This window comes from Pseudopodoces humilis, chromosome 4 (assembly GCF_049639895.1).
Source record: "Pseudopodoces humilis isolate 2021_Gansu_Grassland_sample_001 chromosome 4, ASM4963989v1, whole genome shotgun sequence".
NCBI classification, from domain to species: domain Eukaryota; kingdom Metazoa; phylum Chordata; class Aves; order Passeriformes; family Paridae; genus Pseudopodoces; species Pseudopodoces humilis.
The window spans coordinates 18,587,462-18,613,753 of NC_142203.1; positions in this window are offsets into that span (position 1 = coordinate 18,587,462).

Here is a 26,292-nt window from a genome sequence, read left to right on the forward strand (position 1 = left end):
TTTCATTTTAACTTATGGCAGACACACCAGACAGCTGTGTTTACAAATTCAAATTGTAGTTTAAAGTCAAAGACTTAAGGTAATCCTTCTCATCTAATCAGATACTTATTTCACCAAGAATTAAAACCGTAGAACTCATTACTCACTATCATTATTATTTCTGTAGATGTCTATGCAGCAATAAAGCAGGTTAAGAATTTTTTTGGTGAAATATCTTTTAGGCAGAATCAAAACTATCAGTAAATTTAAGCCAAGTTTTATTTCTGTTTTCCCTGCAGTAGATTGAGGAAAATCTTGATCCTTTCTTGATATGGGCTTTGTGTTGCAGTCTTGGTGGAATTTCTTTTTTTAATCTGGCTCCTAATAACCTATAGTACAAGTTTAACTTTTGCTAAATACTGGAATACAATATTAATGGGTATACTTAATGGGGTACAAACCTAAGATATTCCAGTGTCCATGCTGAATGAATGATGCATTTGAGGTGATGATTATTACTGTTACTTTCAGCTTCTTAAAATAAATCTTAGTGTTGATGTAGAAGCTCATTAGATTGCAGTGGCCCTATTACAGAACTATAAAATTTTGAATAGTAAATCCCTTGTCTTGTGACTCTCATGTTGATTTTGAAATAGAGTGATAACGAGTAATAAGTAGCTAAATGATAAATGCACAATTTGGAATTAATATTACAACATGCACTACATAACTTCCTCAATATCTTTCTATGTCAAAAGTATGGATTAGAAAAAAAGTGGAAATAATATGTCTTAACATGCAAAACCCATGTTGTTTAGTGTGTTGAACTTCAGTAACCTAGCTTTTGATTTTTTCAAATAATACAGAAATAAAAGACATTGATTTTCCTCAGTAGTTTCCACTACTGAGGAACTGCTAGTCAGCAGATGTTTCAGAAGTCAGCCAGTTTTGGTTTTACTTTTTAAAGTACATTTCTCCCTCTCCTTTCGTTACATCTTTACCATGAAACTTGAATTCTGGTTGCTCCTATACCTATTACCCACTCAGCCCAATGCCTTTCACTCCAAGAGGAGGTAAATACTAGAAAATATTTTCTGGATATGTTTAGCTGGTTTTTTTGGCCTTGGCAAAAAATAAATAATCAGATGATATAACAAAAATATAATAATAGTTGTTGTTTTTCCCCAAACTGATTTTTTAACTAAGTAACATTCGTGACTAACATAATTCACAAAATATTATGTAGTTAAAAATACTCTGATGTGTTTCAGCCTAAAATGAGACTTCAAACAGGAAAAAAGCAGTTAAGCATGCACTGGTTAGGATTTTAGAGACCTTTTCTGGAATTTAATGTCAAAATTGCTCTTAAGCTCAATTATTGTACTCATCCAAGAAATACATATTTAATGAATTTCTAGAGATTTTTCTTTAAAGTGCAGTTGTTCAAAGAAGTAGAAAGAGCAGGGGCAGGAGGTCCATATTTCAGAGTAGATAAACAGAGCACCAGGAAGGTGCTTGCAGCCTTGTTTTCATGTTTGCTGAATACACAGCTGCAGCTCAGTGCTTGTGAGCTGCATGTGAGGTTGCAGCTGATAATCAGGCTGTAAATGAGCGCCAGAAAAAAAAGGGGAAATGGTGTTCACAAACTCTTGTTTTTTTCTTTTAGTAGGCGTTGATATTGTGCCACTAATTTTTTTTAACATACTGCTTTAATTAACACTATTTCCTGAAGCCTCCTGTTTAAGTACTTATTTTTGCTACTTTTACATAGACAGAAGGTGATATTTTTCTCAGGCTGAAGTAGAAAAGACTACTGTGCAAAGGCAGCAAATGACTTTCTCAAGTGTCAAAACCAAACCCTCAAGTGCTAGGAATGTGTGAAAGATATTTGATTTTAACAGCTCAGACTAAGCTTATCTGTGAACCAGGGCATTGTGGAAAAGGATGCACTTCTAGTAGATGTGAAGTCAGATGGAATCTTTCAGTATTTACAAACTGTATCATTTTGAGCTCATAGCAAACCTTGGGGATGCAGCTGATGCATACAGGTTTAAGTGTCCATGTTAAATGAGTATCATTACCTATTTTCCAGAAAACACATCTGATCTGATGCTATATTGATGTGAGTCAGATTCAAGTGTTTTCAAAATGCGTAGATACAACCAACATCAGAAGAATTATGTTTAATTTTATAAGATCCCAGCTAAGATTTAAAGATAGTTGTACAAAAATAATTAATTTCCAAGTAAGACACACTAATATTTTTAGCATGATAGATCAAATCTAATCATGCTAATTACATGGAACATCCCACATGAAAACCTGTTTGGAGTTGGTTTAGACTACAGAGGATAAATGACACCTCCTTAACCTAATCTACTATTCAGAGTACTGTTGCAAAAAAACTTGGCTGTTAAGGTTCCTTTATGATGATGGTAGGTTAATTTATTCATTTATACTTGCATAAAAGTCACAGAACAACTGAGAACACTAATGGGAATCTATGAGTATTTCTTGAGTTCAATGAAGCCAGGGTCATGCTTTTGAAATGGGGCATGCAAATGTCACCAAAGTTGTTGGGAACACTGGGACTTGCTTAATTTAGAGCAGTGATAGAAAAGATCAAACCATCCAGTGTGACCCAAGGCATACAAATTCACTGTCAGATAAATCACAGCAGAGTTAGCTTGCACTGGATGGTCTTCAGCAGGCCAAAAGCACTGCCACCAGTTAGAAGGAAATCCCTTTTTGGCTTATACGGTAGTGGGAATAATTTCAAATTTGCAGACCATAAAATGAAACAGAAGAAAACTCTTCAACCTATCCTAGCTGGTGTTAAATAAATGATTTAATTTCATGGTAAATTTCAATAAAATTTAAATAGCAGTGCAAGATGATGTGTTTCTGATTTATCAAGAAATTACAGGTGAACAGTTAGTGCTCTGCAGGTAATTGAAAAATTCTTGTTTTCTGTGACATTGATAGGTCATGTGATTAGCCCTGCTTTCTTAAAGATTGACTAAACCACTGTTTTTCAAAGGTTTTTCTTTCTGAATTCTCACTGGAATTGTGTGATGGTGAAAGGAAGGTCTGAAGCAATTTTTAAGGTGGATGAGGCTTAGAAAAAATTGTGATTGTGAGAGGCCAAATAAGAGAAAAACCTTCTTGGACTTTTTTTTAGGTTACTGCTTACACTTTTTTTTAAACATCATCTTTTTATTAGAAAGCAAGTTTTAATATGAGTATCCTTGAAGAGATGTATGTTCTAAACAATTGTTAGTAACTCTTCATGCTGTGTCCACAAAGCACTGTGACTGTCTTGGTTTTGGAATGGTACCCCTTCAGTTTAGTGCTCCCCTCTTTCCCCCCACCCCTGAGGCTCAAAACCACACTGCCAGTCACCTGCTTCTCCTTCCCTTCTCTTTCCTCACCTCCTGTGGGTGGCTGGAGGAACAAAAGGCAAAGATCATGGGGTTGAGGTAGGCACAATTCACTGGTAACACCAGTGAGGTTAGAAAATGAACAATAACACCACCAATATTAATAACTAAAGTGTTCAAAAAATGTAGGGCGATTGACATGGAAATTGTCACTGAGCCCGGCCTGACCCAGCTCACAGCCAGCAGCATCCCACCCCGACTGCTTCATTCCCCCATGCTTGCTCCAGGCTCTGCACCCTCTGGCTTTTGCAAAAAAACAACCCTGTCCTTAGCCAAAAACAAGAGAATGAAACCGTTTATGAAGCACCCTTAAATATGGAATAATAAAATATAATAAAAATAATAAAAAATAATAAAAGCATTATTGTTTTGGTTTGAGAAGACAGGTAGCAACGTCCCTTGATATGGAAAAATGTAAACCACCACACCCCGCCACCTCCAAATTATTATAATCTTGAAATCAAGGGGCTCTCAGGCAAAGATATGGGAATAGGAATAACAGTTCTCTATTAGGCAAATTAAAATAAATTTAAAATAAAAATGCAGTAGTATAAAAGAGAAAACCAACAAAAAAACCCAACCCACTGTCAGAGTCAGAATACAACCTGACACCCTGTTGGTCAGGGTGTTGGTAGCAGTCTGATTAAATGGTGGCTGCAGTCCTCCTGCTGTGACAGATGTGGTTGTGTTGAAGTAATGATCTACTCTAATTAATAGAAGGGCGTAGACTCCTGCTGAAGGTCTGGTGGTATAGATGGGTCCAGTCTCTCTCCTCTGGGAATCCCGTGGAAAAAGGCTGCCTGTGGTGTTCTGAGTCTCCAAAGATACACAGGTTTAGATGCTTGGCTCCTCCCCCCGGGTGGAGCAATGAGATGATGTAATTTTATCAGCCATGCAGTGAGACTCACTGGCCCATTAACAGGAGATATCCCCCTGGAGGGAGGATGGGTTGTGGAAGAGATAAAGAACACTGCCCCACCTGGTTTTAACAGATAGCAATAGAATACATACTTTTGGTTACAAATTGCATTGCAACCCAAGACAACGATAAAGTGCAACATAAACATATGTCCAAGTGTTTCTAGAGGGTCCTGGAGAAAGTATAGTCTAAGCCTTGAGAACAGCATAGGTTGGTTTTAAATAACAGCACTGCTTAAGCCCATTTAGAAGTATAAAAAAGTGAATTAATTTTAAGGATTTTATTTCTAAATTTTCATTTATTGCCTTGATTTTTATGCCAGTCATAACTAACATTTTATAATCTCTGAAGTAATTAATGATTTAGGAACGAATATTCATGCAAAGTTGATGATTGAATTAGGAATTTGCCAGCTGTGAAGCACAAACCAAAATTCACCTCCATTCACCATGAAACCCCTAAAGGAAAAAGATGTGTTCATAGATGTATCACATGCAAAAACAATAATTTGAGAAAAAAGTGAACAAGAAGGCATGAGGGAAATATCCTAGAGTTTTTTGAGAGCTGCTCAGAATTAATTTTTTGCACCACCACTTCATTGATGGTGTTGTATCAAGCACAATATAAGAGACTGATGATGTTTCATAGGTCCCTCACAGGAAAAGAGTTCAGCCTACCATTGCAGACTTCAGAAGCAGGAGAAAAGATACAGCACTAGGTCATCTAGGCTAACCATGTTTCTATACACTTTCTCGTGAGACCACTCATACTTTCATAATTCACTGTCCAGAAGTGTTCACTTGATAATTGCTGAGTTTTCACATTTTAAAACATCATCACATTTCTCCTAATTAATTTGATTTTATTTCTAAGTGAAAAGTCTTGATTATGTTTTATACTGTTTTCAGAAAAATACCCCAACAAAAACACGCCAAGCCAGCAACAAAATAGTCTTTCCTAGCTGAGCATACATACTGAAATTTTAATGCTATCATTGAATAAGGGGAGATTAAACAAGCTTATCAGAAGAGAGTGAAGGACTTTATACAGGACAATGTGTGGATTTGTGTTACCACATTGGAGCTCAAACTCTTAAAGTTGCTGAGTTCTTATGTGAGATACAAGACCAAAATAAAACAGTGATACTATACTTGTCCTGGTGATAGACAAGACCTTGAAGGCAGTAATCATGCAGACACACAAACTTTGTCTCATGGAAATATTGATTTTCCTTTAGGATCCATAAACGTTTGTTCATATGACTAGAATTAATTTTCTGCCAAGCCCGAATAAAATCAGTTTATGGCTGTCATCTAGATGTTTTCCATCCTGCTGCAGCATCTCTCAGCTGCCAGTCTCTTTCCAAACCAGAGAGGGAGAAAGGGTTTGGCAGGAAAAAAACTCTCCATAGCTGGAGGCTCTTGCCATACTGTATGTAGTCCAGGACAGACAGGTCAGGCTTTGAATTAGAGCACAGACATGGGAAATCTACCCACAGGAAATTATTATTCTTCCATGTAGCAGTAGTAGTAGTAGTACCACCAAGGGAGACTAATTAGGAATCTGGGATTGTCGTTCTAATTGGGAAAGGCGAAAAAGAACGACACAGACTCTCAAGGGAGTCAGAACAGGAGAAATCTCAGTTTATTCTACAGGCCTGTTTTATAGACAGATACGTGGAAAATACAGAAAGGAAACTCTTATTGGTTAGCAAATCAACACATCACCATCATTGGTCAGTGGCACAACACCCTCTGACCTTCTCTTGCAAGGAAAACAAGAGGACAGACAAACAGCACCTGGCAGTTGTTTTCTGTCTTTGAGGATTGTTTTGAAATCCTCCTGTGAATTTCTCAGGCTAGCTGTCAGCAAGACTGAGAGGCCATGGGGCCTGCAGCCTGCTCTAAAAGCTAGTATCCACATGGGATGGTTGTCCTAGAAACAGTATGCATAATTATTTTTAAAAGATAGAAAACACTTTACGTCATATGAGAAGCAGAAGAACTTAGCTGTGTGAGGGCTACTTATTAGCTTAATTCCTGCTTTCCAGGTTCTAATTTGTGATTATTTTATTTTCAAGGTGAACTTAGGAAGTATCCTTTCCTCTGTTCTTCCAGAGAAAGTCAGAGTAAGAAGTGCAGGCATAGAGTAGGGAAGTACAGAGAAGAATTCTGGGTGAGAGCCATACAGTCTGGTCAAGATGCCTAGCACCCAGCTGTAATGGAAAAATGGTTGACATGTTAATGTAGGCATTGAGGCTATTTCAGCACCTATTTAGCATAGTTCTATAGTTCTATGTTTTTCCTTCTTACTGGTCCACCTGTTAGACTTAGAAATCCATCTGTCTGGTTTTCAAAGGTCTGAAGAATATGAGCTGCCAAGACCAAAATGAAATGGAAAAATGTTCAGTGAAAGACAGGTGCAATTTAAAAAACTTAATCTAATTTGGAAGTCTCCTTAGAATGCCATAACACTGGATGCTGGAATCCTTCATTCTGCTGGAAAATAAATTAGGAGTGATAATTCCGATGATATTGGCACCTACGTGGGTGTTCAGTTCAAACTAAGAAGAATAAGTGAAAATACATTATGAATACTTGAGGAATTTTCCCTATAAAGCATATTGGTATAAAAATATAAACAATAAGTTTTGGAATTAAGTGAGGTAATATAATGGAGACAGAGCATATGAAAGTACTCATGTGTAAGAGGGAAGTCAAAGATTTACCAAAACAAAGCTGAATGTCGCATGAAAGGCTAATTCTGGTTCAGACTGTGGGCTAAAACACGCAGTGAGAGAGGCCTTTTGGTGAAAAAAATAAAAATCACAACATTTCACCAAGCAGGTCCTTTGACATGCTTCAAATCACAGGCTGTTTTCCTCTGCTCAGTGTAGAAGAAGCACTGTATGATTAAAGGTGTCATCATCATAATCATCATCATCATCATCATCCTCGTCTCTTCCATCTCTCTGATGCAGGAAGAGAACTATGCAAGGAGACTTGTGCTGATATCAACTACCACCTCAGACTTCTGCTCTGAAAAAAATGATGGTGGGAGGTGATCCTGATGGAGGGGGTTTGAGAATTGGAAAAATAGAAAAGATTAGGCAAACTATGTCGAAAGGGATTAAAAAACAAAAATTGCTAAAATGCCATTGTCGCTCTATTAGGAACGGCTGGGAATGAGCGACACAGACTCTCTAGGAGTCGATCAGGAGAATATCTCGTAGTTTATTACTTCAGCCCTGTTTTATAGACTGATATGTGGAAAGTACAAAAAGGAAACTCTTATTGGTTAGCAAATTACTACATTACCATCATTGGTCAGTGGGGCACACTACCCCCTGACTTTCTCCTGCAAAGAAAACAAGGGACAGACAAACAGCACTTGGCAAGGCTGTTTTCTGTCTCTGAGGATTGTTTTGAATACTCCCATTAATTTCTCAGGCTAGCTTCTCAGGCAGGACTGAGAGCTATGTGGCCTGTAATTTCTACAGGCTCTCTGTTTCAGAGTTAGACACAGAGTCCACATGCCATCCTAAATAATGAGGTTTTAAGAGATTTTTTTAAAAAAATATTTAAGCACAGGCTAGTGTTTAGAAGAAAGTGACCTTAAGGCATTTATTACAGCAAGCTGAAGATCTGAATGTTACCAGCAATTCCTGTTATATTTTGGAGGATATCTTGACATCAGCCAATAGCCTCAAGACACTGGGATGCATCATTACAGAAAGACATAATGTATCTTAACGTGGTATCAGAAAAACCATAGCCTCAGGTCTTTTTTTGTGTCTAATGATCTTTATATCCAGAAGAGCTGACTTCTGAAAACATTTTATTACAATATCATAGGTAGATATAGAGTCTCACAGATTTTAAGAAGTGGCACAGGTGTTATCAATACTGTATACAGCAAGAGTTTACACCTAGGCTATTGTTATATAGTTGGAAAGCATCTAATGCACATGTGGGGAAATCCTCCAAAATCTTATTTTTCTGTGCTAGAAAACACAACTCTTTTCTCATTGACTGCCAAGAGAGCCAAGGTGATCTGGTGGGATGCAGCTCTTGTTATTGCTAATGTAGCATTCTTACTTCCTTTCTTAATTTAACATAAATTGCTACTTTGTTGCTTTGCTATCTGTCCCTTAGAAGAAAATGTTCCATAGGGCAGCATTAGGGATAAATAAAGTATACTTTCATTTTGCTGCTGATCCCATTGCTATTACTCCTGCTGTTAACAGAAATATTCACATAGAATATATGAACTGCTGTGGACATTCACCAAAAGGTAGCCTTGCCTACTGCATTTGCTTTCTTCATAATTTTTAACATTTATGGTTTTGGGGGTTTTGTTTGGGTTCTTTACTGGAAATTCTGTAGTCATCTAGTTTTTAAATAGGTTCTATAGGTGAATTTTCGAACACTGAATTGTGTTTGGCAGTCATAATTATTTATGTGGTGCAACCTTGTTAATGGGAGCACTTAAAATGAATAATTTTTAGTGGTGTATTTTCTTACACATCATTATTATTCCTTCACTCTGTAGCTGTAATTTAGATTTCTGTTAATGTAAGCGCTTTGCTATAATCCTTTTGAGTTTTTAGCCAGTGCCACCATGCCTCTTACGGGCAAAATTTATACATTTTAGCAATACTTACTAGCAAAACGATAGCAAGGAAGTTTTAAACCCGTATGTCCTTCATTTTCTCATATCTTTTCAAGTCTTTTCAGATTATTCCTCTCTCTGGGTTAGGGAAATATGTATTTATTAAACAATAACATTTTTGTGATTGCCATAAAGTTTCTCATATGACATTCTGTGATGTTCTGGGATGTTATTTGTCACTTTATGCCAATATTAAGGATATTTCTGCATCTTAATTAAGATCTTTAAAAGATATAGCTCCATTTCTTTCTTATTGTTTGTTGGTGGTTGGGTTTTAGTTTGTTTTGGGTTTTTTTTGGGTTTGGTTGTTTGTTTTGGTCTGGTTTTTTTGTGTGTTTGGGTTTTTTGATTTTTGGTTGTTTGTTTTGGTCTGGTTTTGGTTTTTAGTTTTACAACTTTATTTTACAGGATAATATTAAAATCTATGTCTTCTGTATTATTAATTTACTTCTTGTTATGGGTCTGTTTTTTGCTACAAAAAAAGGAAAACTGGCAGTGAAACATCTTTTAAGTACAGTAAGTGTAATTACTCTAGAAAAAACCAAAAACTCACAGACATCTACAATATCTGAAACTATATGTAGGCAGAGGAAATGAGATTTTTAAATAGCCAGCTTTAACCAGCTGCAAATTGTAGCTGTGGTTAATGTTTTCCTGAAAATCTTATCCTACAGGTTTTCCAGTGGTGAACTAGACTCTTCTGAGTCAAGTAGGGGAGAAAAACATGTAAGTTGTACAGAGCCAGGGCTGAGTCACTGCTTTTAATGATCCCAGCTGAGCCTCTTACTCATTCCATATCACATTCCTAACCGGACATAAACTTTCCACTCCTAAATGAGCCATATTGACTGTAATTTGTTTATGAGAAAGGGAGCTTGGTAACTTTCCCAAATATGTCTTTTTGTGATAAGTATATTTGCTTTTAACCATGGCAGCCATTAGTAGTCTTCAGTTTCCTGGAAAGATTGAGGGGTTAATGCCCTTTCCTGATATTCTTTTAAAATAATTTCCTTCTCTTATGCTACCTAGGTGCACAGTCTGAATAATTTTGATGTGAGTCATAGAAACATAGAAGGGTTTGAGTTGGAAGGGACCTCAAATATCATGTCTTTTGAATCCCCACGTCATGAGCAGGGATGCAACCCACCGGACCAGGTTGCTCAGAGCCCCATCCAACCTGGCCTTGAACATTTCCAGGGATGGAACTTCTCTGGGCAATCTGTGCCAGTGCCTTACCACCCACACAGTAAAGAATTTCTTTCAAACAGCTAATATAAATTTCTCTTATTTAAATTTAAAATATTCCCCTTCTCCTATCACTATCTGTCTACATAAGAAAGTAGCTCTCCTTCTTTTATAAGTTTTTAAGTGGTGAACTGAGCTACATCTCACCTTGGCTATAGGATTGGCCTTTTCCGCTCCTCTAAAATTGTCAGCTTAGTTCTCACCATCTATATTTTGAAAATTATTCTAGAGATTCCAGGAAACAGAACACAAACACTGAATGGCACAGTTAAAGAACAGTCCTGCAGATGCATGTTCTGGTGAAATGTCAGTTCAGTAAAAAACCCACACCCCAAAAGCCTATCCCTCTGCAGTTCTCAAAACAAAATCTCTTGTGAAAGGTAACAACCTCTAATGAGGATGACAACATCAAGGTGAAAAAATGGCCAGTTCTTTAGGCACATTTTTGTACACACATGAGCTCACCTGTATTCTTTCTGACATGCAACTGGTCTCAGAACTCCTCTTAAGGATATTCATTTAGGGTAGGTGGATATACTCTGGCCAGAGGGCCGTGTGTGACAGTACACTTACTGTACTGTCACTTCTGGAGCGCTACAGTCTGACAAACAGAAGCAGAGGGTTGTATCAGAGCTTAGTGCAGACAGTTCTGCTAAGGTGGCACTATTGCTAACCTCTGTTCTGAAGGTTGCGACATCAAATTATATTATACACTACCCCCAGCTGCTGACAGGTCCTGTGGTATGTGTTCCTGGTGAAGGAGCAGGGCAGGGGTGTTTTCATGTTTGGCTTTTACTTTAGTTGCCTGTCAAAACTTTTTGAAAGAGCCCTTGCAAGAAATGGGCTAAAGTAACTTCTAGGCTCAGGAAGCTGCAGTGCGACTCCATGAAATAAAGTTGTAACTGTAGTTTTGGTCACCCTAGTACTGCATTTAAAAGGGTTGCCTTAGATGATGGAGAATTTCAAAATATCGTAGGAATTCTGCTGCCTGGAAAGTTAGAGGAAATATAAACAAAATACTGTTTATTCTAGAGTTGTGTATGGAAAAAATGTGGGTGTATTATATAGAGCAAGAGGTTTTCTAATTAGAAATACTCTGGGGATCTGCTGCTGCTTAAAGTCACATAATTTATTGATGTTTCTAAACAAGTAGACAATACTTCAGACTTGAATTTTGCTACCTCAGTGGGGGTTTTTTGAAAAATAATGAACACAGATACAGTGTTGTCAGAACAGCTGGACATATTGTGAGATAATTCTTGCAAAAGTATTTCAACAGCATACTAAATCTCATGAAATGGGAGAAAAACTCATTTGTATAAACAGCTTATGTTGTGATACTGCGTAGATGTAGTGTTATTGTTAATCTATTTCATAGCTCTGCATTGTTCTATCTGGAAAGCCAGCCCAGCATGGCCAGGGTCTCAGGCCATTGCTATTCAAACCACACTGACACAGGGTTCAGTGACTGGATGTTGCTGATCCTCCCATGGAGCAATCCAGTGGGATTACTACCTGCCCTGCACTGCTTGTGCTTCTGCAAGTGTGCAGAGTGGGAGCTTTTATCTGCACCTCAGCATACTTCAGCATTCAGAGCACTATGATTTAAATTTAATGAGTGCCTCCACTCCCCTTAAATGCTGAAGAGAAACATGTGCAGATAAATTTAATTTTTCTTGTCTAGACATGAATGCTGTAGCCAAGTCACTGTCCCTCACGGAGGAAATATTGAGGGCTGGTTTGTTTCTTTTTTGTTTGTTTTAACAATAGAGGGTCACAAAGTGTTTTTTACTGTTTTAAGTATTATCATAATTTGATTTTTACATGCTGTCTTCACTGTCTATTTCCAAATCACTCACCCAGTTAGTCAAAATGAAATTTTTGAACTCTATAAAATTCAACAATACCCTGAAGTTCAATATTCATTGGTATTGCTGCATATTCTTTCCCTGTGATATGCAAAGCTAATGTAATCCTCCTACAATATTCAAGAAATTGCCAAATAAGCAAGTCATGAAACAGATCAGTAAGACCTCTTATTAGACCTAAATCCTTCTCAGGGAATGAGGTTCTGCATGGGTGACAGGACGGCTTGATTGTAGCAGAAACAGAATTCCTGAACCACCGGAAATACTGAAATAGTCATTTGTTCTTCAAAATAAGAAAAAAGTATATTTTCTTTAGTTTTCTTTCAAGAATAAGTAGTAAAAACTATATTCTTTTAGAAATCATTGTGTTTTAATTTCCAATTTAATAATTGCTCTTATATTTTTCTTCTAATTTTTCTAATTTTTAGTTATTTTAGTTTGACAGTACATCAGTAAAAGTAAAAATATTTCCACTTTCAAATTTTTTTTGCAGAAAATTGTGCATTAAATAATGCAATACAGAAAAAAATAGGTTAAGGAGAGACAAAGGTTGATCTTTAAATTTAAATTCTGTGATTGATTTATAACGCATATTACAACAAAAGAGAAAGATTTTCAAGGTATAAAGGGTTTCTATAAAAGGGTCATGCTTCACAAAATAGGTAGTTATTCAATTGATGTCTAGGCTTCCCTTTCTGCTGTTTTTGTCTGTTACAAGGCAGTTTATGTTGCTAATATAACATAAGCTTTAGTATGCTTAGTATTACATTTTTTTGCTATGCAGATATATATTTTAGGATTTCTTGGTGTGTTTTTTAAATGAAGCTAAGCTGTAGAACAGCCCTCCCTGAAGCTGCTACGTGCCTTCTTGAAATGTCTGCTTCACCATGAAATTATATTGGTGCTGCTCATGGAGCAGTATGAGCTCTCATGGTGTAAGCATTGATTAACTAAGGTTTTTGTACAGAAGGGCATCACAGTGAGAAGTTCGATCCTGGGAAGGATCAAAGAGCCAGAGTGATGATAAATGCTTTGAGTGTAGTGCAGCTGATGCCAGAAGCAAGATGCAGGACATTCTGCTTTTGAGTGTTGCAAGTGTGCTCTGAAGTGCCTCACAAGTGGGTCACTGTTAAAGCATAGTGATTAGAAGTTAACAGGTGAACGTTTAATTTATCTTCTTTTGATCGATGAAGAACAGAAAGAAGTGCAGGATTTTGAGGGGAGGTAGCAGAGATGCAGTCTCTGTAAGGAAAAGTTTCAGGATGGGTGTGATGAGGCTTGCAGAACAGAGTGATAGACATTAACAACAGGACTGGAAGTTCAGCTGTGATCTCCCTGAGTCTGTCCCTTGCCACATTAAGCCTGTATTTAAATATCCCCATAAAATTTCTTGCTTTTCTTTGCCCTCTTAGGCCTCCTGTCTACTGCTCCAGCTTCTGCTACTTTATAAAGCTGCTAATGAAATCCATACACTCCATTCCTGAAAAAATGAAAACTGTAGATAAAGAATTTTAGTATTTGCATCCTCTGCTTTCTTGCTTTCCTATTCTATCTTACATGTAAACGCATGACTCTGCAATTGTATCTGAAAGAACTGACAGTGGGGAAGAATGAAAGAGAGAGAGAAATTCTGGCACATGAGTAGAGGTGCTGTGAAAATTGGGTAAATTTGTTTTGGTTGTGGTTGGTCATAAGATGCTGTTCACTAGGAATTTGACAAGCAGGACCAGAGGAAAGGGATTCCTTTCAAGCCCAAAGAATGACAGTAGCAGAAAAGGCCCCTATGGAAGTTGTGATGATACTTGGTGAAGATTTACCCTTAGAATAATAAAGAGATTTTATTAGAGAAGAAAAAAAATATTTTGCAGAAGTTCCTTGATGTTTGTTTGTATTGTGTCAGTAATCCAAATTATATTAAGATAAACAGCAGCTAAAATAACCTTATGAAGTCACTGGATGACAAAAATATCTACATTTTCAAATGTCACTGTATTTTTTTTCTGTGTCCTTCTTCAATCTGCTTTAGATATAACATTTAATTTTAGAATTTGTTCTCTAAATATCTTGGGTGAGCCTTTCTATAACAGAGCTCTGGCATGTTTTGTTGTTAGGTGGTCTTGCCCTCTTGAAACATTTAACGTTGGTGAGGTATTCATTCTTACTAGCACTTTCTTGAAATAAACCTCTTAAACCAGCTATTTGTACTTGTAGCTCTTTGACTCGTCATGTGTGACACTAAATTCAGCTCTGTGTGTAATCCAATTTAACAGCACCTATAATAGCCTAACACAGTGGCAGATTGGAATAGATACCTTTCCATTACTTTGTTCAGTTCCTGGCCAGAATAATACTATGGGTAGAATCCAAAACCACAGGTGATTCAAAGCCCTTCATCTTACATGCATTTTTGGTTGAACTGTAGCATGTTTGTAAAGAAAGAGCATCATGATGTGTTTGCAATTACTTGCTATTATAAAGAAAATTATTTTGGTTGAATTTTCCATCTGCTAGAGATACTGTAGTCTAAATGGTCCAAGAAATTAGGCTCTGTACAGAAAAAAAAAATGGTTTTTATTAGATCACGAGGGTGTTCTTTTGTTTGAAGGCACAGAGTTCTCTGATAAGATGAAATTCTACAGGTGAAGACTTTTTATCTCATTTTTCTCAAGCAGTGTGAAGAGAAATCCACTTGAGTGAAGATAACATCTCTTCTGTATCCTTCCTTAGTTTTTCATTAGTTAGTGTTCTTTTCATTTGCCAATCTGTTTTGATCTATACCTAATACACACACTGTTCACTTAGAGATAATTATTTAGAAAATTCAGAATCCATGTATTTAAACATCAATAACAGATTTTTTAGCAAAAGACAAAATGACAATATTCTGGGGGCAGGTTGTAGGGGGGGTAGTGCAGATTGTCAATCTGCATTGATTGTCAGTAACAATACCTCATGCTGAATGTCTTGTCTAAAAATATACATTAAAATGTAGCTACTTATACATGTCTGATATTAACAAACAAATGAACAGAGAACTGGTCAGAAGAGCTATAGTCCAAAGCATTTATTTGTTTGATTTTATTTGATTAAACGTCTCTGGCTAAAGGGTCATTTCAATGTGTTACTGAGGAGATAGCTTAGGAATATCACAATTTTAAGTCTAATTTAGTAATAAAATACTGTTTAATAGGTGTAGCCATAACTTGTTCAGACACATTTGCAAAGCAAAAGGTAGTGAATTGACATTTGAGATACATTTGATTCATCTGATGCTTGTCATTTAGTGAAGAATAATGTCCCTGGTGAATATTCAGTTTCACTTCTCAGTGGCTGTTTCTCAGCTAGGCAGTCAGATTGTCTCATACAGTATTAGTCATGGGAATTCAGTGAGGGTAGATAACACTGTTGCAGCACTGACAGTAATCCACCTTAATTTCAGTGTTCAGAGAGAAAATACCACTACATCAGAGCTGTTAGTAAACAGGGATAACAATAGATTCACATCTAATTATGCACTGAAAACTCAAAGCATCTGACAAACTATGTTTAGCGTCAGAACCATACTATAATCTCCCCAAAAAAGAGTGGAAGACAATGTTTAAACCCCCAAATCCAATATTATCTTCTGTTCATAAATAAAAGATGTCAGAATAATAATATCAGTAAATTCTGAATTCTAGCACCATTGGGGAATGATAGTAAATGGCTTATATTCTGAAAAATTGCATGCAAAGCTGCTTATTTACTGACTCAGAATTTACAGTGTTCCCTTCTCTGGGGATTCCAGCTTGCTCCCTCCAGATCAGGAGACATTTCTTGTGGTAACAGTGTGGAGGAGCAAAGTAAGAAAACTTCCCAGGGATTAGGGCATTCTTACAGGACTACAAACACTATCAAGGTGTTTTATTAACTCTTCAAAATATCACTGATAATCTTCATTAGGAAATTATAACAAAAACCTGTGTTTATCCTTGGTAAATCTTGCATAATCCCCAATGTAGTGTGCATGTTGCAAAACATGTAAGTACCACTGAATGTTTCCTGATGTCTAATTCCAATATATCTCCATGGAAAAAAGAGTTGGACACCCTCAGGCCTGTAAGTTAGGAACTGAGCAGAACAGGGAAGCAGAAAAAGGTTTAGAGGAGGCAAGAAAATCAGATGGTATGGATAAGGATTCATTATGGATGGGTGAATGTGTTAAATCATTTCAGCTGTGGACAGACTTCAATGCCATCTGAGACCAAAGTTGATAGTTTTCCCTCTAAATAAAAAATGTGGAAGTACATTTACTTCTAACTCCAGCAGATGAAATCACTGAAGATGGGTTGATACTGAACTGCTTGCAGTAATATTTTCTTTCTTTCTTTCTAACACAGTATGTTATTTAGCTTTTAAGATTATTTTCCACTGCAGAAAAAAAACCAACTCCTGCATTATTAGTCTTCATGCTTTAAAAATGAATGCATCAGGTTCTGTTTATAGCTGAGCATTATGGAAATTTTTTTTAATGTTATTTGTATTAGAATTTCTTCACTGTATGCTGTCACCATAAAGGTATGCAGATCTGTGTTTCAAGAAAATGGGGGACATGGTACTCCAGAAACTCCACTTCTTCATACATAGACCAGAGGGGAAAAATTAATTCCCCTTCTTAATGGAATGATGAAAGACCTTTTAAAAGTCGTACAAAATGTACCATTCTCATCTCAAAATGTAGCATTCGATTCTGCATCGAAATCTGTTTAAAATGCAAACCACTTGTCATTTAGGAATTTTTTTCCTAAATGTTTTTAGCATTTGGGTTTTTTGAGAAGAATAGTGCCAAATATAAAATATGAACTAGTAAAATAATTTCTCCACACATAACTGAAATATTTTCAACAATTTTCCATGAAGCTTAAAAATAACCAATCCCCTGCCCAAGGGAAAAAACCCAAGGAAAAAAAAAGCCCAAGCAAATTTATGTAGGATCCCAGTTAGCATAATTAGTATTTAGACCTAAGAGATTACACAGCTATCTAAAGAAGTAAACTGTATTCCCCACTGCCATTTGCTGCCAACCACCTACTACACCTAAATAACATATACAAGCTCTGTATCTTGGTTTGTTGTATGCTACAAGTTTTCATTTTGAAATTGTACTATAATTCTGTGGAGCCTACTTACGTCACTTCCTCACTTACCCTTCTTCTTACCTTTGTACAATGGGCTGTCCAATACTTTTTGTTTATCTGGTAGTGGTGATGAAATGCTGGGTTTTGAGCTCTGTTTTCAGTGGGGAATGTAGAGAGCAGTGCCTTCTTTCAAGCCAACTTCACATAAGAAAACACACAATAATTTGAGCATTAAGTCCTGTAACTTCATAATAATACAGAGCAAAGTAAGTGTGCAGAGGGAGTGGAAAGTATAGCTGCAAAGAACTCTTGAGATGATCATCAGAGAGCTTTATGTGCCTTTTACTTACTACTTTGTCATACATAGTAATAAGTACTACCTACATCTTTCACTGAAAAGAGTTAGAAACCACATTATAATGATTTTCCGAGCAGACAGGAAAATGTCATTTCTAGATGGAATGAAACAGAAATGTTCACAGATGTAGAAGTAAACTCATTTTGAGTTACTGTATCAGTATTCATCTTTCATTTTTTCCTCTTGTTAATTCAGATTCAATTTATAAGAGAAGCCAGAGAGGAAGACATCTTTAAAAATCTAATTATCAGTATGGCATCTATTGTAGAAATGACAGTCTTGTCGTATTATTAAAAAGCAATCTATGTATAATGTCCAAGTATAAGCAGATTATTGTAATACACATAAGGGAAAAACACAAACAGCCAATTATACTTGTCCTTAAAAACAGAGGCATGGATTTCTCTAGGATGCTTTTACTATTATTCCAGGCTCCATTGTCTTCCAGACATTAGTTTGGTTTTCTGACTTGCTGTACCACACTCTTCCCTAACCTCTGGGGAATGCATGTGATGCTTGAGCTGTGTTGGAGCTGCCTTGCTGAGGCTGGCAGAGAGCTGTGGAGTTCAAAGCTGGCAAAATGCAGCAAGGTGCCCTGAGGAAAAGCACTTGTGCACAAATTCCCATCATATTTCTATCCCACCACTCCGATGCAGACAGTGTCCAATGCAGGAGAATTGCACTCTGGCATTTTTGTTGTGCTTATGTGGGACACATGCACCTAAATAATATGGTAGCCCTAATGTCTGCCTACTGTACCATTAAAATCTGAAACAGTGACTTGTACTTAGTGGTTAAGCACAGTCTTGGCAAAACACCAAGCATCTTGCCAGGATGGCTGATAAAATCTTTCAGTTTCAGCCTTCTGTTCACTGGTGTCAACTTGTAAATTTTTCATTGCATACAGAGATCTCTTTTTCCTTTATGTAGAACTTCATCCACAGAATGTGTGGGCAGTGCAATGTTCCCTAACTTCACAAGTTAATATTTGGGTTCTAGTTTGAGCCAGTATCGGTGATGTGTCACTAATTAAAGTGAAAAGTTAAACTTCTCAAAGACTGTAGAGAAAAATCATAATCAGGCTTATTTCTCTTACATAACCTGCACATGTCTAGTGAATGTTCTTACTCCTTTCAGGAATATGCCTTCCCACATGTTATCTGGGAACAAAGGCAGCAGTAAGGTACTTTGCACTGATTGTATTTTAAACAATAAAACTAATGAGGTCCTACCTTTCTGTGGGAGCAAAAACCAGAAGTTATTACAGTGGGACTCTTGCTTTTGTGTCAGCTTCTCCTTTTCACTAAGGAATTAACAAGTGATTAATGTCTATCTTGATGATTTTTTCTTCAGAAAATAAAATAACCCTTTTTATAACAGATTTTGTGCCAAAAAATGATCTTCTAGATCTTCTATCCATCCTTTTAATCATCCATATATTCTAAAAAACTCATGGGAAGTTTTTGTAATTAGGGCACAAATATTTTTTCACAGGACTCAGCAACTGAAAGACCCTAAGTAAACACCTGGCTATACCCTGAGATCTGAATTCTCTTGTTTATGGATATTTGCAGTAAGTTTTTACATATATTTTGCTTTTCACAGTACCTTGCGTGTTTCAAGAGCCAGAAGAGTGACACTGTTTAAGTCAGCCATGGAAATATATCTCCAAAGAAAAGAATGTTAAACATATTAATTATTAAATGCTTTCAGCTAGATTCTTCTTAAAAAATTTAAAGGAAATGTAGGCCGTCTAGACCTGACAAAATAAGAAATGGCCTTCAAACAAAATGCTAGCTGAACTAGAAACAGACTAGAAATAGAAAGAAAATTTTCCTTATAGGGAGGAAGTTCAGAGGAGAGTGTTGCTTTCTTCACACCTCTCTGGAACAAGTTGTATTTCTGTATAGCTGCAGATAATCTGTATGGACAAAGTCTACATAGATGTCTGTCAAAGACATCTGTTAGACACATGAAGTAAACCATTCTTCTAGAATAAAACATTTTTTTTAATTATCTTCGGAAATTCTCCTGAACACCTTTATCATTAAAACTGAGGTCATGAAAATCATGTGGTTTTCCCTTCTGTGTTTTCTGTACATTTCCTTGTCTGTATTATTAAATACACTGTTGGCTGTCTAAGCCTCAGTGATCAAGCCCCAGAAAGACAAGAGGAGTACTCTGAAATTTCAGTTCCACTTCAGTGTTCCTAAATTACTTTGCTCCCTTCAATTTAGGCACCTGTCCTGGTTCAACACCAGCCAGCCCCTCACTCAGTCTTCCTGAGTGGTACATGGAAGACAATCAGAAGTGTGAAAGTGGGAAAACTCGTGGCTTGAGATAAAAGGCAGTTTAATAGGCAAAAACAAAGCTGTGCATGCAAGCAAAGCAAAATAGGGAATTGATTCACCATTTTCCATGGGCAGACAGGTGTTCAACCTTCCCTAGGAAAGCAGGGCTCCATCATGGATAGCAGAGGCTTGGGAGAACAAATTCCAACTCTGCAAACACCCCTCATACTTCCCCCACCCTTATGCACTGAGCAGGATGCCATATGGTCTGGACTATCTCTGTGGTCAGTGTGGGTCAGCTGTTCCAGCTGTGCCCCCTCCAAACTTCTCACACTGAGCACAGCCAGCCCTCTCACTAGTGTGGAGGTGAAGGGCATAAAAGGCCTTGGCTCTGTGGAAGCACTGTTCAGCTGTAACTAAAACATCCTTCTATTATCAATACTGTTTCCAGCACAAATCCCAAACACAGATCCATATGTTAGCTGCTCTGGGGAAAATTCATTGGATCCCAGCTACAATCAGCACAGCACCACAAAAAAAAACCCAAACCAACCAAATAAAAACCCAAACAAAACAAAACAAAAACCAAAAAACTACAGTAGACTCTATACAGAATTCTGTTGCATTAAAATGCAAATATATTTTTTGTTTATAAGCACAAATAAAAATAGAAAAAGGGATGAGCCTACTAGCATTTCTTTATGCTTCATTTTTGTGTAATGTGCCAGAAGCAGGGCTTTTAACAAAGAATAAGAAAAAAATCTTGTTACATGTTTCAGGTGGCAAGCACAAAGGAAATGATGGAGTGGTGAGGCATACATACAACTTGCTGCTTTCCCTTTTTAAAGAAATTATTTTGATCCACTTACTTTGACAACTCTTATTGAGAGCAAGACTATAAATGCACAAAAGAGAGACAGAGTGGCTTTCTAATTACACATTTAGAGCTGAAATATGATACACTATGGATTCAAGATAATGTAGATCCTAAGCAGTAGATTCCCAGTAATATGATTTTCTCAAATACAATTTCTCTTGTACACATTTTCATTGTCTGACACCTTTCAGATGTCAGTCTATTATAATCTACTTTGTTTGCCTCTTACCTGTACTGTATTTATGTTTATCACTTTCCTGGGTATTGTTTGGTAAACGAGAATCTTTTTCTAGAAAAATAATGCATGTGATTAGAATACAAAGAAGCTTTTCTCATTCTTGCATATGAAAATGCTGATTAATACTTTTTAAGTCATATCCAGTGTCTGCTGGTCCCTCCAATGGGTTGGAAAATCCTGCCACTTACTGCTCCTCAACTCTCATGGTCCTGTGTTTGGGAGCTGAGGATTCTAATGGGAGAAATCCAGTTTAGCAAGGCTGCAGATACAGTGTCCAGCTGTGCCTTCAAGCACCAAAGGGAACAGTTTCTGTGGATTTCTTATGGAGGTGTTAACTGCCATAGAATCTGTACACCATTTTTTTCTGTTTTAAAAACCCAGCCTAGACAATTAAGACTATGCTCTCTTTTCAAAAGCATTAGCACACTTTCCAGCAGCTTTCATTAATTTTATTTGCATGCCTATTTGCAACATTTGCTATGGGGAAAATTCAGTCTTTTATATGAGTGTACAGAATGTTGAAAATACTACTATTGGACAGTGAAATGTTTAAAGCTGTCAAGTGTTTCTTCAGTCCATAATCCTGATTAGCATGACTCAGTGAAATGTGATTGGCACGTATGCATGTTTCAAAAAATCAAACTTCCTAATGGCATTTGTTTCGTTTTAATAGATATAAAGCATATATATATATATATATATACACATACCGTATATCTCAAAATAATTACAGAGACAGTAAACCCTCTCTGAATCTTTCTAATTGTTGCCCTTGTGAAACTTATATGGCATATATATAATAAGTTACTTCCATCATGGAAGGCTATATTTGTATGAATGAAACTAGTTTTGTGTTAGTGCAATTCCAGTGTTTCTGTAATAAATACCAATCTAATAGAAACAGTGAATTGGGAGCGTCTGGATGATGTTACTCACATGGTTTAGATTTAAGTAGTCCTATGAGTAATGGGAAAAACTTTACTTAACAAATCATATGAGCACCTTCTGACTTAAGGTGTTCTATGGTTCTGCAATTATCTGTGAAAACAGCAATGTGAGGTACAGAATTATTCAGGAGAACATTTTTCTTGGTTCACACATGTTTTTTATAGACCAAAAGTAACTGCTGTGTCTCTCTTTGGCTTCACCCTGTCCATGATGGGCTAGGAGGAAGGAGCTGAAGAGCAGCTGTAGAATAGTGTGCCAGTTTGGGGTTGTCCTGTGGCATCCCTTTCTCTCAGGGGTGTATAATATATTTATTGTCGTGTAGCTAGTGCAATTTGTGAACACACTCAAGTAAATACCATCAACATTGGACTGTACACCATTAAGTCTTTACAGAATGAAAATTGTCTTGCTAAAGTAGCTTGCTTGTTACCTTACCATAGGTCAGGTAATAAATAACCTGGAGACTTAAGGTTTCAAGCCCTTAGATACAGGCTTACAAGGCATCTTCAAGTGCATTGCTTATCTGAGCATTAATGCAACTTCAGAACATTTTGATGGCCAATGGTAGAGGTACTCAGGAAGGCAAAATACTCCATAAACTAAAGGAGCCTCTTATTGCACAGGAAGAGACACAGTGAGCCAGAAGTTCCCATATGTTTTGGTGAAGTATGTTCCTGTTGTCAATGCGAAGAGTGCTTTGTATGGTTCATTGCTAGAAGCTCTCCTCATGAAATGGGAAAGAAATACAAAGGTTCTTGCAAACTGTATGTCTCATGGTAATATGCTGTGGAGAAGGAAGCATTCTCCTAAGCAGTGATGTATAAAGCAATTCTGTTTTATGCATCACACTCTTAAAATCCACCCAGGTAGCACCAGGACACTTCTGCATCCTTCTTCTATATAAGAAGTATTCCCATTTTCTGCACTGTTTAAATTTCTCTGATGCAATCTGAATTGCATTCCCTGATCTGAAGAGGCTATAAAAGCCTCAGTTTTACTATTAAGATTGGATGTTGTCGTGGTTTTAAACCAATAACTAAGAAAATTACTTATTTCTTGCTGTGAGATATGGATTAGAACAAGAGCAAAACAGGCATAAAACTTAAAAGGGAAAAAAAAGAAAGTTTATTGACAAACTACAATAAGAACACCAGAATAAACTTCCAGAAAAACCTTTTCATCCCCTGTCTACCCACTATTCCCTTGTTCACATGACAAAAGAGACAAAACCTTTGGAACTTTTATGGTTAAAACAGTCCCAATTCTTGCTACAGTCTTTTCACCAGTCTTTATAGAGAAACAGAAGTTTCTTCCTGTTAATTTATGGAGTTTCTCACAAGAAAAACTATTTTTGTTATAGTTTTCCATTGCTCTAATGTTAGCTGCCCAGAGCTGCTGTTATTAGAGCCCACTCCTCCCATTTTCACATCACTCTCAAGTGTGTATGGGCCATGAGTCTAGGGATGGGATTTTTAAGGATAAGTTATTCAAAGGCAAAAAGTCTTCTTCATCTGTTTCTGTGAGCTTCACTAGAAAACAGTTTTCTCATTGCCTCTCAAGGCTTCAAATCTTCCAGCACTTCACTGTACCATAATTACTCTACTTTTTTACTCAAAATTTACACTTTGAACACTCTATTCCTCCCTATTTACTGTCATGAATTAAAGGAGTGTTTTCGAGACCTTATTGTCCATTTCCATAGTTTTAACAGAAAGATATTTCAGCTTAATTAAAGCATCTTCTTAATTCTCTACCTTTTCTGAAGCTTCTTTTCTTTCCTGTCACTAGTAGTTTATAAAGTCTCTTTTCATGTTGATCACTCTCTTTTCTCTCTCTGGATAAAAAGATTAATCCGCAAGTCTCATCTGGGAAATGAAAGAGTTAAAATCTTGCCCAGGCTGTTGTAGGTAGTTCTGTGGCCTCGGCCGGTGCAGGAGCTGGAGCTGTCTGCGATGGAAAGCTCCTCATGGCTGCTCTGGAGAGTGTAGGCGCCGCGCCCAGCCCGCTGCAGGCCCAGAGCCCCTCTCCTTCTTCACTCAGCAGTTTCTTTTCTGAATTTAGTTACAGCAAAAAACCTGCAGCCGAGCCAGAGATCGGCTCGGCCCGGCCCGGCCGGAGCCCGGAGAAAACCCCCTCCACAGGGCCCGCATCCCCCGGTCGGGAGACGCTGGGCCCAGCCCAGTCCCCGCCCGGCCGCATGGCCTGGGCAGGGAACGGGAGGCCTGGAGCTCCGCCACCCTTCCCAGCCAGGAAACAAAAAGAGAACCAAGAGAGCTCTGGTTTTACACTTTAAGGTAGGGTTCACAAGTTGATCCCACTTTTCAATGGCCTAAACTGCTGTCAATTCTCAGCAATGACCGATAATTGGTCAGGAGAAAAGACGCCAGGCAGATCCCAGCAACTTAAACTTTCTTAAAGGTAAAGTAACTCCATGACAGATGTGAATATTTACATGTTAGTGGGTGTCTTTCAGACTCTTCCATACAAATTCTAATTTACATTCTGTTAATAATGATTAATATATATAATGACAGATTATGCAGTGTGTTTATTTTTAACAAATCAGTTGTATTATAATTTTCTAGGTGTTTGACTGAGGAGAGTGAGGCCTTTCACATAGAAATGGTGTTATGCTGTTGTTGGACACAGTGTCTGTAAATCATAACTCCTAAAAGAAATGAGGTATAGGGCACAAACATTAGAAACTTAATTATTATCCTGTTCATTCATTAAAATTAGTTGCTGAAGGGGATCTGGGAAAACTGAAAATTTGTTTTCCTTCCAAACTGCAACTGTAGAGGAATATATAATTACAGATGTTCTTGTGTTCCTCCTCCTAAGTATTTTCGAATGCCTATTGAAATTGAAGGGAGTAATCATCCAGCTTCAATAAGCTTTAGTGTTAGCCTTTGGTTATGATCTTTTTGTAGTTGTTCTGAAACCATGTAATCAGCAGTGGGATGAAGGCTAAGTTGCTGTAAACTCTTCTTGATTGTACTTAAAGAAAGAAAGAAGTTTCTTCTGAAAAATTTATTTTTCCTTAAAATCTCATAATTATTATTTCTGCAGTGTTTTATTTAGATTCCAGGTTTGGTTGAAAATAATCTTTTAAAATGTTTTTGATGCTGGAAGTTAATACACATATGCTGCACAATATTTAGTGTAAAGACACACCTCTGTATACATATAAAAAGCAAATAATAATTTGCTTTTCTTTGCAAGAAGGCTTTTCTAAGCTTTTCATTGAGACTTACTAAACGTCACAGTAAGGGTTTTTAAGTGCCTCCACATAACTGATTCCTGACCCTCTGGGATTACCTAAGAATTTTCAGGAATCTATTCTGAAGGGTGCTGCTGATACAGAAAAGCTGCAGACTGGGTAATGCTCACAGAACAGAAGCCACCTTCAGGATTGCTAAGAACTTGGGCACCATTTCAAGTCTAGGAAGCTGTAAATGTAAGGTTTCTAGGACAGCATCATCTCTCACCATTCTAAGTGTATTTTACTATTACCCTCTTCCATAGGCACTGCCTTTAGCAGATATAGGATACTTTGGTCTGACTCTCTTTCTGTTCTTATGCTCTCCACATGTGTGTGCACATCGAAATGGTGCCCATGCAGTCTGTAACGCCCGTCTGTGATTTCATAGAAAATTCCCACTTTTCAGTTGTCATCCTTAAAATTTGACATTTCCTCTATCACAGTAATCTCAGAGTGCTGTAGAGGTTGTAGAGTATGTGTTCACAATGGTGTTACTCAAAGATGCCTGCTCAAGATACAGAGTTGGAAAAGAGTGCATAGTCAAGCTGATTATTCAGCACAAACATATTATTTTGATAATTTAAATAGCTTCTGTCAGTAAACATAGAGCAACATTAATTAATTTGGCAATTTGTCTTAGATATATGGCAGCCAATTGGAGTTATGAGAAAAATAAGTTATTTCAGAAATTCTGGGGGACAAAATAAAAAAACAAAACACTTCTCCTTAAAGTCTTTAAGTATGTTTGCTTATTTATTTATTTATTTATTTAATTTACTTACTTTCTTACTTAATTTCTTACTTACTTATACTCTCTGCAAGGGCTTCTCAAATTCTCTTTCTGCTGCCTTGTGTTTTTAACCTGCCAGAGTTTATAATCCTTCCTATTAACCTTCCTCAAACATGAGCTGGCTTTTTAAAGATGCCCTCTTATTTCTTACATCGTCTTTTATTCCTTAGTGCCATGCAGACTTTTCTCAGCTTTACCCTAATGAATTTTTTTGGTTTTTTTTTCTCCTCATAGAGGAAACTGAATCAAAGTATACTTTTGCCACCCTTTGAAAGCTTTTCACTATTTT